Source organism: Artemia sp. Qi Xiang Cuo, chromosome 7 (assembly GCF_049724085.1).
Source record: "Artemia sp. Qi Xiang Cuo chromosome 7, ASM4972408v1, whole genome shotgun sequence".
NCBI lineage: Eukaryota > Metazoa > Arthropoda > Branchiopoda > Anostraca > Artemiidae > Artemia > Artemia sp. Qi Xiang Cuo.
In genome coordinates, this window is record NC_142800.1 from 76,106,803 (window position 1) to 76,119,943 (window position 13,141).

The following is a 13,141-nucleotide window of genomic DNA, read 5'->3' on the forward strand; positions in this document are numbered from 1 at the left end:
TGGCTCTGAGGTTAGAAATAAGTTATTGAAGATTATGAATATGATTATTGAAAAAGGGGAAGTACCTAATGATTTTAGGAAAACCTTATTAAGCCACTTTATAAGAAAGGTGATAAAAGTTAGTGTGGTAATTATTGAGGCATTAGTCTGATCCCTCTAGGTAGTAAATTGGTTAGTAATATGATACTTTTTAGACTGAGAGATGACATAGACAAATTTTTAAGAAAAGAGCAGTGCCGTTTTAGAAAAGGTAGAGGATGTGTTGACCAAGTTTTCACTCTTAGGTTAATAATTGAGAAGTGTCTAGGTTTTCAAGCACCTTTGGTCCTCAGTTTTATAGATTATGAGCAAGCGTTCAATTCTGTTGACAGAGGAGCTTTAGTAAAGGTTTTATCCTTGTATGGTATACCAAAAAAATACATTAAGTGATTAGTGCTATGTACAAGAATAACACTGCTGAAATTAAGGTAGGAAATAAGGTTAGTAGCTGTTTTTTTTTTAAATCAGTAGTTAATCAAGGTTGTGTTCCATCCCCCTTTCTATGGATTATTTTGATGGACTTTGTTTTAAGGAGCACAGGAAAGGCAATGGGAGACCACGGAATCAAATGGGGAGGAAAAAGTCTCCTTGAGTTAGATTATGCTGATGATTTAAGCATCCTAGATGAAAGTGTGAGGAAAATGAATGAACTTTTAGAGGTTTTACGAGTTCAGGGTGCTAGTATTGGTTTGAAAATTAATGTTAGAAAGACTAAGTCACTAAGGCTAGGAATAAGTGAAGATGAAAAAGTGACGTTGGGTAATGAAAAGATTGATCTGGTGGGCAGCTTTAAATATTTTGGTAGTATTATTAGCAAAGATGGTGGGAGCAGTGAAGATGTTAAAAATAGAATAGCCAAGGCTCAGGGTGTTTTTTCACAGTTAAAAAAAGTCTGAAAGAATAGGAAGATAAGTCTGCAAACCAAGATTAGAATCTTAAAAGCTTAAGTGATAACAGTGGTCAAATATGGCTCTGAAGCATGGACGCTCCGAAAAGTGGATGAAGATTTGCTAGATGTTTTCCAGAGAAATTGCTTAAGGATTGTTCTGGGTACCCGGCTGACTGACCGAATTTCAAACAATAGGCTATACAAAAAATGTGGTTCAATACCGCTTTCTAGGTCTATAATGAAAGATAGGTTGAGGTGGTTAGGGCATGTTGTGTAGATGAAGGATGACAGATTGCCTAAGATTGTTCTTTTCGGCCAACCATCTAGGGCTAAACGGAAGGCAGGTCGTCCCTGTCTGGGGTGGGAGGACGTCATAAAGAAAGATTTAAAGGAAATGGGAACTTCGTGGGCGGGTGTAAAAAGAGAGGCTTTGAATAGATTGGGGTGGAGGAGGAGCGTGCGTAGCTGTGTTGGCCTCAGGCGGCTTGTTGCTGTAATGAGTTGTTAGTAGTTAGTAGTAGTTCTAAAGTAGAATTTTGGAAAATTTTTAGTTTGGGGGGAAGGGGGATTTCAAAAACATCTTTCCATGACTGTTTTTAGCACTGTATCTTTTAGTACTTTAGAAATATTTTAAAAGCTTCTAAGGTAGAATTTTAGAAAATTTTGAGTTTGGGGGGAAGGGTGATTTCAAAAACCTCTCCCCGTGATATAATGTGTCCTCTGAAGTTGATTCTGATGTTTTTAGCACTCTGTCTTTTAGTACTTTAGAAATATTTTAAAAGCTTCTAAAGTAGAATTTTAGAAAATTTTAAGTTTGGGTGGAAGGGGAATTTCAAAAACATCTTCCCATGACATAATTTGTCCTCTAAAAAGGATTAGGTCATTTTTACTGGTCTCTCTTGTCAAATCCTTTCCCTAATTAATACAGTTTAAATGGTCTTATCAACAGAGTGGTTTGGCATGTGCCTGCTACCCTTAAGGGTAAGGGTTTCTGATAAGGCAAGTGTGACATCACAACAAACCTGGTTTCATATACCATAAAGAAAGTTGGCATGGGTTAAAAATTAAATGGCTTAGGATTTAAATAGGATTTTGGAATATATTTTAATGAACAAGGTTAAAAGCAGAAGTTGTGCAAGGTAAGCAGTGATTTATATTTATGATAGTAATATAGGGTGAAATATGAGTTAAAAACAACTAGTAATGTGCAGTAATTTACCATTATATAGAGGGGGGATGAGTGGAGGTAGGTACTTCAAAGTACCTTCCCGGGACAAACCTTAGCATGTACATCCATCCCTGAAAGTTTCATTTTCCTAACCCAACCCCTTTCCAAGATAGCCAAAAGTAACTAAAGTAGAATTTTACCCTACTTTTTAACCAATCTTGAGTTGGTTACCATAAAATAGCAAATCTTACAGTTCTTAAAAAACTCAAAGTTTACAAAAGATGGATCAGCCCAGGTTCAGAAAATACAGTGGCATGGAAATTTAAAATATACCTCGTAAAACGTACCAACGATACTTTAGTGCCCAGTGCCCAAAGCACCCAAGAACCCAAAACATTTACTTTACCGCCCAAGAACCCAAAGCGCCCACAGCTCCCAATTTGAAAGATGAATAAAAGCACACACAAGTATCAATTCATATAACCAATTATTAAGTTATTTTACCTTTGGTACAGCAAATTATTCTTTCTTCTTTAAATAGCGATTAAAAAAATTATCCTAACCTAAGTTTGTAAATCACAGATGGTGCGGGTACACATAAAAGAATTCTACTTGTCACAAAGATTGAAGTCAGCAAACCAATGTGTTGACAAAGGGAACTTGACAAAGAGAGATCATATCAAGTTACAAGAGGGGAAATTTGGCTTCTGTCGGCATTTCGCAGAGACATATCAAGTTGCAGTAGAGATCAACTTTGGGTTCTTTCTGGGCATTCAGAAATATTTGAAATATGTCATTCATTTTTGGGTTCTGATAAATTAAAAATGCTTGTATTACATGCATGCGGGCGTTGGCCTTGCTAGGGCTTATTATGCCCTATACAGTGTTTTTATTAAGTGAAAAACAATATCTATAGGATTTTTCATAAAATGGAACATGTGCCCCATTGCTACATCTTTTTGTTACTTTCTTATTTTTAACAAAACCAGTTTTTTTAGTGCCCAGGTCATAAAATTCTATCTTTAAGGCAGAAAAATGAGAAAAAGGTTCCTATTCATCTCAAAACGTGGAGTGCTATCTTCAGACCGATGAAACATTTAAAATGAGCTGGAACTAGCCACAATTCAGATAAAAAACTCAATTAGTCAGTACAGAGGTGATTTCCAGGGGGTCACACAATTTTTTCGAGGATGAAACTATATCTTCTTGACTAGTAGCTCATTTGAAAGCCCTTTTTTCTCATATTCATAATAGATATGTCATACCATGTTTGAAAGTCTTGAAGTCCCATTTAAAAGTAATTGAAAATATATATTTTTAATGACAGTTGGGTGTTGGTCTTGGGCTTATTGGGCCACATGCATTCTTTTATTAAGTGATCGTGTTCCTAGTAAAAATAGGACGGGGCTCCTACAACAGGGTAGTCGTTGTAGAAGTAGAAGTAGTGTTATCAGTAGGTAGTAGTATTATCAGTAGGTAGGTCTACAGAGTGCCTTTTTGTTAGTTCAACATACCTGAAAGTTCCAATATAATGCTCAAAGTGGTTAACAAGGAATTGCTAATACGCTCTTTTGCAAAAGTATTTTAATGCGAGAAAATTGATCATTGCGGAAATTTGTCGCAATGTATAAATATATATATATATATATATATATATATATATATATATATATATATATATATATATATATATATATATATATATATATATATATATATATATATATATATATATATATATTTTTTTATTAATTGCTTTATATTTTTTTTATTTATTATTTATTTTTTTATTTATATATATATATATATATATATATATATATATATATATATATATATATATATATATATATATATATATATATATATATATATATATATATATATATATATATATATATATATATATATATATATATATATATATATATATATATATATATATATATATATATATATATATATATATATATATATATATATATATATATATATATATATATATATATATATATATATATATATATATATATATATATATATATATATTGTTGAAAAATATTACTCGTATAATTGATATTTCTAGTTATTTTAAAACATTCTCCACCATGGAGTCTTAGCTAAACGTGTAATCCATTCTGTTGTTTTTTTTAAGGTCAAATATGTGGCTTAGAGACATATACTGGCCGAGTTCAATTTTATCACTAATGAATTAAAAAAAGATATTTTTTCAACTGAAAGTGAGGAGCAACGTTAAAACTTAAAACAAACAGAAATTATGACGTATCTGAGGGGGGTCACCCCCAAGTCAAGACCTCTATCTTTTAGCTAAATTTCTAATTTTCTTTGAATCACAACCCCCTGGAGAACCCAGGCCCGTTTAATTAGATAGCTCTTTTTAAACTACTAAAAAAAAATTTTGCGTAAAGAGAGAGTTATTGACTAGGGGGTAACCCTTCATATACGTAATAACTTCTGCTCGTTTTAAGTTTTAAAGTTGCTCCTTACTTTTAGTTGAAAAAACTTGTTCTTTTTTTAATTTAATTTCTGATCGTTTTTTTAAATAATGCTGGGAAATCCGGTACCTCCTTCATATGGCTATCCCTGCTCCAAGGACACATCCTCCCTTGAAAGATCCTCCCACGTAGCCCTCCTCCAACCCCCCCCCCCCCAAAAAAAATCCCTCCTGAAAACGTCTGTATACTTCCCAATAACCAATACTATATGTAAGCACTGGGCAAAGTTCATAACTTGCAGCCCTTCTCCCGGAACCGATGGGGGACTAAGTTATCCTCAGATACATACTATTGAAAATTTCGACTGTGCTGAACAAAATGACTATCTCAAAAATTTAATCGGATGACTTCGGAAAAAATGAGCACGGGAGGGGGTCAAGCTGCTCTCCAATTTCTTTTGTCACTTAAAAAGGTCACTAAAACTTTTAATTTCCGTTCGAATGAGCCCTCTCATGATATACTAGGACTACTGGATCGATACGATCACCCCTGGGGGCAAAAAAAAAAAATAACCCCTCATCCTTCATCTTTATTCTGGCAAAAAAAAAATAAATAATTCCATATTTTTGCAGCTAGGATCTTGAAAAAAATGCATCATGGTTTTCTGTCACTCTTAATCTGATTTTTTTATTTTCATTGAGATTCTACCACTTTTAGGGTGTGTTTCCCCCTTTTTTCAATAGCAAGTCAAATTTTTTCAGTCTAGTAACTTTCGATGGTTTAGACTAAACTTGATAATACTTATATTTTTGAAATCAACATAAGAATTCAATTCTTTTGATGTATCTACTGTTATCAAAATTTCGATTTTTAGAGTTTCGGTTACTATTGAGCCGGGTCGCTCATTACTTCCAGTTTGTTACCACGAACTGTTTGAAAATACCAACAAGTCACCGCAGCACCACAGTTATTCATGTTCATTCTTGATCCAAGTTTTTTTAAAGTTCTTCTAATCAAAGTTATCACCATTGCCCCGAAAAATGTGTTTATGAAATAAAAAATTTTCTTGGCAACATGATCCAGCATGTATATATATATATATATATATATATATATATATATATATATATATATATATATATATATATATATATATATATATATATATATATATATATATATATATATATTTACAGACTTCTTTTACCTTTTTCATGATGATTCATGTAAATTACCCATTAAAAGTTATTATCAGTTATAATTTGATGTTATTAATTTCTAAAAGCTAATCAGTTCAAGATTTTAGTTCACAGTAATTTAATTTTATTTTCAATTTCGTCATAAGTAAAAAAAGAAAATACTTGTTATATAATTGATCAAACAGTTCGTGGGAACGAACTGTAAGTAAGGTTATATAAGTTTCATCAAGTTTAGTCTTACCCATCAAAAGTTACGAGATTGAGAAAATTGGTCTGATTTAAGAAAAAGGGGGAAAGACACCTTAAAAGTTACAGAACCTTAATGAAATTTACACCATCATATTCAGCGTATCAGAGAACCCTACTGTAGAAGTTTCAAGCACCTATCTACAAAAATGTGGAATTTTGCATTTTTTGCCAGAAGAAAGATCACGGATGCGTGTTCATTTGTTTTTTTGTTTGTGTTTTTGTTCCCAGGGGTGAGCGTATCGACCCAGTGGTCCTAGAATATCGTGGGAGGGCTCATTGGAACGGAAATAAAAAGTTCTAGTGCCTTTTTATGTGACAAAAAAAATGGAGGGCAACTAGGCCCCCTCCCAAGCTCATTTTTTCCCAAAGTCGCCCGATCAAAATTTTGAGATAGCTATTTTGTTCAGCATGGTCGGAAATATGATAACTATGTCTTTTAGGATGACTTAATCCACCGAAGTTCCTGGGGGGAGGGCTGAAAGTTATGAACTTTACCCAGTGTTACCACATAGTATTGGTTATTGGGAAGTATACAGACATTTTCAGGGGGGATTTTTTCTGGTAGGTGGGTGGGGGTGGTGGGTCGGGGGTTATATGGGAGGATCTTTCCATGAAGGAAGTTTTCATGGGGGAAGGGACATTGCTATGAAGGGGGTGCCAGATTTCCCATCATTATTAAAGAAAAGATCAGAAATGAAATAAAAAAACAAGTCTTTCAACCGAAATTAAGGAGCAACATCAAAACTTAAAACGAACATAAATTATTACGTATGTGATTGGGTTCATTCCCTAGTCAACAACTCGCTCTTCAAACAAAATATATTTTAGTAATTTAATAAGAGCTATTTATTCTAATTAACACCCGGTGTGATTAAGAGGTCATTTTTAAAGAATCGGAACAAAATTCGAACTTTATCTTAAAGAACATGGTATTGAATTGGGGGCGAACCCCCTAATATACGTATTACAAATCAATGAATGCAGAATTTCGTTACGTAAGTTAATTCGTAGTTTACGTATATTTATTACTAACAAAAATGTTCTTAAATAAAATTAAACAATTTTCACGAAAGCCATTTAACCAAATAAAAGTAAAATTAATATGCAAATTTTTTTTTAATTATTAATGTACGGTGAGACAGAATCAAAACCTGCATAAATACAAAAACCTTCAAAAATTAAGTAAAAAAACAAGTTTTTTCAACTGAAATTACGGAACAACGTTAAAACTTAAAACGAACAGAAATTATTCCGTATATGAAAAGGGGGCTGTGCCCGCCACAACACCGCGCGCTTTACGCTAAAATTTGACTTTCTCACAACTTTGTTTTTTTTTAAAAATAAAAACTTTAGCGTAAAGACGTGGCGTTGAGGAGGGGACAGCCCCTTTCATATACGTAATAATTCTGTTCTTTTTAAGTTTTAACATCGTTCCTTACTTTCATTTAAAAAAACACTTTTTTATTATTTAATTTGCAGTAATGCGCCAATTTGCAGTAGGCCTTTGAGTTATCACAATTAGGAAAGGGAGCAGTAGCCAACCTTTTGCTTGTAGTGATTGTTGTTGCAATTTAGTCTTTACGTGTTTTAAGTTTTATTTACTTATTTTCACTACTACCTATTGAATTTTTTTTCTACTATTGTTATATTAAATTTCTGCTCGTTTTTGGTTTAGTATAGGTACTCCAATGTTATACCTACTCTTTTATATATCTCAAACTGGAGACGCGACTAAAAACCCGTTGTTACGGTATTATACAAGACACGGCTTTAGAGAAATACAAGGTATAGCGGGTTTATATTTGCTATTCCTAAAGCTAAAGTGTTGTTTTTGGGGGTTTGGGGGGGGGGGGAGGGACCGAGGGGCGGGTACGTATTTAATCAATGCTATGCTTTGCCCCCCACCACCCTGACTTGCAAATATATAGCCCAAACTTGTTTCTAAGCTATTATATGGTCATCCTATTTTATTTTATTTCATTAGCATTAACCAAACTGGCAGTATGTAAAAGAGTAGGTATAACATAGGAGTACCTTAATATATACAGAGAATATATAGAGGAGTACCTTAATATATATAGAGGAGTACACTTCCTGGCTAAAGGACCACAAAACGGAGATCAGCACCGCCGGTTTGGACCTTAAGGGTCTAGTGCCGTCATGCTTAGTCCTACTTATACTTACTTTACCTTAATATATTCCTGAATTGTAATGTCCGGTCGTTGTGAGTTGATTAGGAGTTAAAATTAACGTCCGTAAATACATAAGCATGAACCCCGCGAAAAAATCGCAATGAGGTGGAGACTTTTCTGATGGGTTATCTTCCGAGGGGAGTTCTGGGGCATTTTCTTTGGTAGGGGTCGTTTCCAGAGGGGTTTTATTTAACATCATTAATACAGTGGAATGTTGCTAGGCATTTGTATACGAACCCCCTGGAAAATTACCACCCACACCCCTAAATACCCCTGGATATCTTCACTTGCTTATTATTATAAAAAAAAGGAAAGCTCTATTGACCTATTTTAGTCAGGAGCCAGCGTTCTCTCCCCGGAAAAATAACTCCGCGGAGAAAATACCCTTGCAAAGAAAAGTTTATGGGGAAATTTTATCTGGAGTATTTTGCTGGAAAGGTGTTTTCTGAGGGAGGGGTGAATTGCCGCGCCGAGGTAACCTCCATTGTCCCTTGTCTCTCTCCTACTCTAAATTGTAATCTTTCTATTTTTTGTTCATTTTTCCCTTATTCCTTGTCTTACTTTATTTTCGTCTATTTATGGATGGCAAATTAACTTATATTTTAATTTAACCTTTGATTTAAGCTTAGCTTTCTGTTGTCTGTATGTGAAGATTTTTTGTTTGTCTTTATTTTGTTTTGATAAAAAATCTCGAATTTTGACAAAAATATCTTTAAGGCATACGTATTTAAAAAAGACAAACTGATCAAAATTCAATCAATACAAGTCGCTTCTAGGGAATGCACATATAAATGTAATCATACATAAAATTTTCCGCTGCTTTCAGAGATCTAAGAAGTAAAATGTGGAGAGGATAAAAGGAAAGAAATAGTTATTTACTAACAAATTTTATTGACCAAAACTATAGGGTTTTATGACAAAGACTACAACAATAGCTATGACCCTCATCAAATGTCCAAGCACTTGAACAATCCTCACAGTAACTATCAATTTATATGTTTATATAAATTCACTATTGCTTCCAAAAACTAATGACGAATTAGATGGAAAAAAAAAATTATCGCTCCACTAAGTAATTCAAAGTCTTTATTTACAAATACTTCTGAAATTTACAACAAGAAGTATTTGCAGCACATTACCGAAATAAGATAATGTATATATACTGTATGTCCATTGAATTGATTTCCATAAGCATCACACTGTAACTTGCATTTCATCTCTTAGTTTATTCTTCCGGTTCGAAACCTAAGGTGTGAGTTATGTAAACATTCACCACTCATTTCAGCAGATGGCTACAATCTTTTCTCCCCGTGTGACTGAAGGAGTTCAGGATTTGGATCTTCAGTAGTTTGGCACATAATTGTGTTTGTATATTGCTGATTGTTGTACAAAACACTTTCCTTGTAAATTCGCAAGCCATTGCTTTTAATAATTCATATTCATGATTTCAGTCATGGAATCTCAATGTCAATTATGTCATGTATGTGATTATGGTATTGAATTGTACAAAGAAAATACAGAAATGAATAAAGTTAGAGTCGAGTACCTTTTATGATCAATATGTTGGTAGAGCTTTATATACATATTAGCTTAGTTTACTAAAAGAACGTACAAAAATACGTGTGATACAAATCAAAACTACATTCTTTTCAGATTGAAAATAAATTAATAAATTTAATTTCCTTCTTTGGCAATTTTTTTAATGACTCATGAGTATTTTTAAATATATACACTCAGAGCAAGCACTAAATAGATTCTATGATATTGAGTTTTAACAAAATAGCATTTTGTAACAGTTTTTGAACACTTTTCTGTTATAAAACCGCCAAGAAAACTGTAGCTACTTAACTGTTCAAAATTAAACATAGTTAATCAACAACATAACCCAAATACTTTTATAGTGCACATTTTCTAAAATAATAGCAAATTCTATGAACAATAAAAGAATTAACGTGCAAACGCTTCATTGCAATCATATGTCTAAAAACCTGTTGAAAATACATCAAGAAGTACTTTAGGTATTTAAACAAAACAGGATTAACCTATCTCCACGGACTAACAGATCCATAGTAGATATTGTAATTTGTTTTTTATTCGATTGTTGTTTTTTGGTGAAATGTCAGATGAAATGAATCTTATTAAGATAAAACTACTCTTGACTAACCTGACCTATTCTAGTCTTACCTACCCTTGCCTGATCTGACCTTACCTAAACTGGCCTAATTTAAATTTATCTGAACTTATTCTAGTTATTAGTCCCATCCATCTGTAAAGAATTATTTTAAGTTTGTAAGTTTTATATTATATATCATCCTTGATTCGTGGTGGTTCGCTGATTTTACCTGTTGAAAAAAATATAAGTTATTTGTGCACGGTATCACACACAATATGCATATTTGCCAGCAAGGTAATACATTTATAAAAATAAACTTAAATAACACACAGGAGAACAGCATACGGAATCACTTAAAAATGAAAACGTTGATGATCATAGTATTCTGTTTATGAAGATATATTTTATAAAACAGACAAAAACAAAAACACCGCTTTGATGTAATACATACAAATAACAAGGAAAACGGAAGTGTTGTTTAAAAGTACATTACAAAAACCTAAACAATTTTATTAGTTATTATTAGGCAACAATATATACCATCATAACGTATAATTAATTGTTAAAATCAACACCGGCAAAATTCTAAAACTTAGGAGCTAACATAAAAAAAACACGAAAGAACACTCAGCATTAAAGACCTAGTATTTTGAACATCAATGATCTGAATATCAACAGTAAACCAAGGAGGCACACTTGTGCCTCTATAAAGAGGCGACCCGTCACAATGTTAAGTGATTTCATGTCATAGAGGTCGCAGAGAGACGGCGGTAATCGCATTTTGTAGCCCAAGCTCAAACTAAGAAACTTGCAAAATTGCATCCTCCTCCAACTTTATCTTCATGGGGTAAACTGGGCCGGAAGTTTGGACCCTCCCACCACAGCCCCCTTTAACGTTGTCCGATTGGGCTGAAATTTAGAGCTTAAGCTTTCCTAGGGCCCGGGAGCTTATCCTCGAAATTTCAGCTCAATCCGATCACTCCTTCCCTGTTTTCAAAAAACCAAATATAGCCACTTAAAATTCATCATCATTTCTTTTTTTTTCTTATCCACGCCTACAGGCCACAGTTGGCAACGGATCCGGTTGAATGAGGACTCATTCAAAGCAGAATTTGACCTGTTAGGGCCTTTTGATATTTTCAGACCGAAAAAATTATCCCCCGAATTTACATTTACGAAAAACCTTAGTTTTTTTAAAATAATACAGATAAACAGGTTAGACATGCTTTTTTATGAAAATATCTGCGCGTCAATTTTCATAAAAAAGAATTTCTAACCTGTTTATGTGTATTATTTGAAAAAAACTACGTTTTCTAAAGAGTTAAAGAGGCTGAGTTATAAGGTCAACCCTTAAAACGTACAGGGATTAGGAGGCACAGTTGGGGGGGCTGTTAAAGAGGCTGAGTCACAAGTTCGAACCTTAAAACGTACAGGGATTAGGAGGCACCCTGTACGACGTGGTTTGAGTAGTCAGGAATTAAAAGCCTTAACACAATACTGTTCAAGAGCGGTGGGTTTGGGGGGGGCGGCCGCCCCCCCACTTCAACTCCTGACACGATCAGCTAACAGTTAGTCAAGCAATAATAAGTAATAAACTGTACAAAAACGTGCAGAAATTATTTGAAAAAAACTACGTTTTCTAAAGAGTTAAAGAGGCTGAGTTACAAGGTCGAACCTTAAAACGTACAGGGATTAGGAGGCACAGTTGGGGGGCTGCGGCCCCCAAACCCCCGCTTTCGCAGCCTTTAAATAAAAAAAAAAAATTTAAACTGAAAGTAAGGAGCGACATTAAATCTTAAAACGAACAGAAATTATTCCGTATATGAAAGAGGCTGTGCCCTCCTCAACGCCTCGCTCTTTACGCTAAAGTTTTTATTGTTTAAAAAAAGAGTTGTGAGAAAGTCAAACTTTAGCGTAAAGAGCGAGGCGTTGAGGAGGGCACAGCCTCTTTCATATACGGAATAATTTCTGCTCGTTTTAAGATTTAATGTCGCTCCTTACTTTCAGTTTAAAATTTTTTTTTTTTTTTTTAAAGGCTGCGACAGCGGGGGTTTGGGTGGCGGCAGCCCCCCAACTGTGCCTCCTAATCCCTGTATGTTTTAAGGTGTGACCTTGTAACTCAGCCTCTTTAACTCTTTAGAAAACGTAGTTTTTTTCAAATAATACTTTGAAGAGAAACATCATTAGCTAGTCAAGGTTGTTGACTAAATAAAAAAAACAGCCAATTAAATGATGTGCAGTGTAAGCACTGATATTTACTGTAGCTGAAACACAAGGAATGCCAAATTAAATTTAACATAGGTATGAAACGAAACAAACTAAGATAAAATGAACACATACTTAGAAAATAAAAAAAAGAGTGGAATTCATACACTAAATTTATTGAATGCCAACTTACTAAATATCAACTTAATTTAAAAAAAAAAACGAAATAAACAATTGATTAAGTAAAATAAAAAATTGAAAGAATTAAGCTATGCTGAGAAAAACGACTAAATATCAAATGAAAATACCAAAAAAAAATTATTAATTAAAATAAAAAATTAACAGCAGTAATATATGCAGAGACAAATTAATAAATATCAACTGAAAATACCAAAAAAAAAAAAATTTTTTAAGTAAAATAACAAATTGACAACAGCATTTTATGCACAAACTAGTGAGAAAACACATGGATTTGGTAATACATAAACTTATGTGTTTGTAACACTAATTTACAGATAAACACTTCAGCAATATAGGTAATTTCTTAGCATTTTGCTTCAATGGAATCAAAAGAATTTTGCTTAAATTTGGTATTGGAAAAATTAAACATTGTGATTTTCTGTTTTAATTT

General features: G+C 33.2%; 1 protein-coding gene across 2 annotated transcripts in view; it reads right to left on the reverse strand.

Moving 5' to 3' along the window:
- The window catches only part of LOC148950693 (pleckstrin homology domain-containing family J member 1-like), a 29,936-nt gene extending 27,545 nt beyond the window's left edge, over nucleotides 1–2,391 (reverse strand). The window contains exon 1 of one of the 2 annotated variants that reach the window (XM_089091717.1): nucleotides 2,348–2,391. The gene's annotated coding sequence lies outside the window, so the exon portion shown is untranslated. The remainder of the gene's footprint in view (nucleotides 1–2,347) is intronic. The other variant, XM_089091716.1, reaches the window with a different exon arrangement.
- Nucleotides 2,392–13,141: the final 10,750 nt, after the last annotated feature.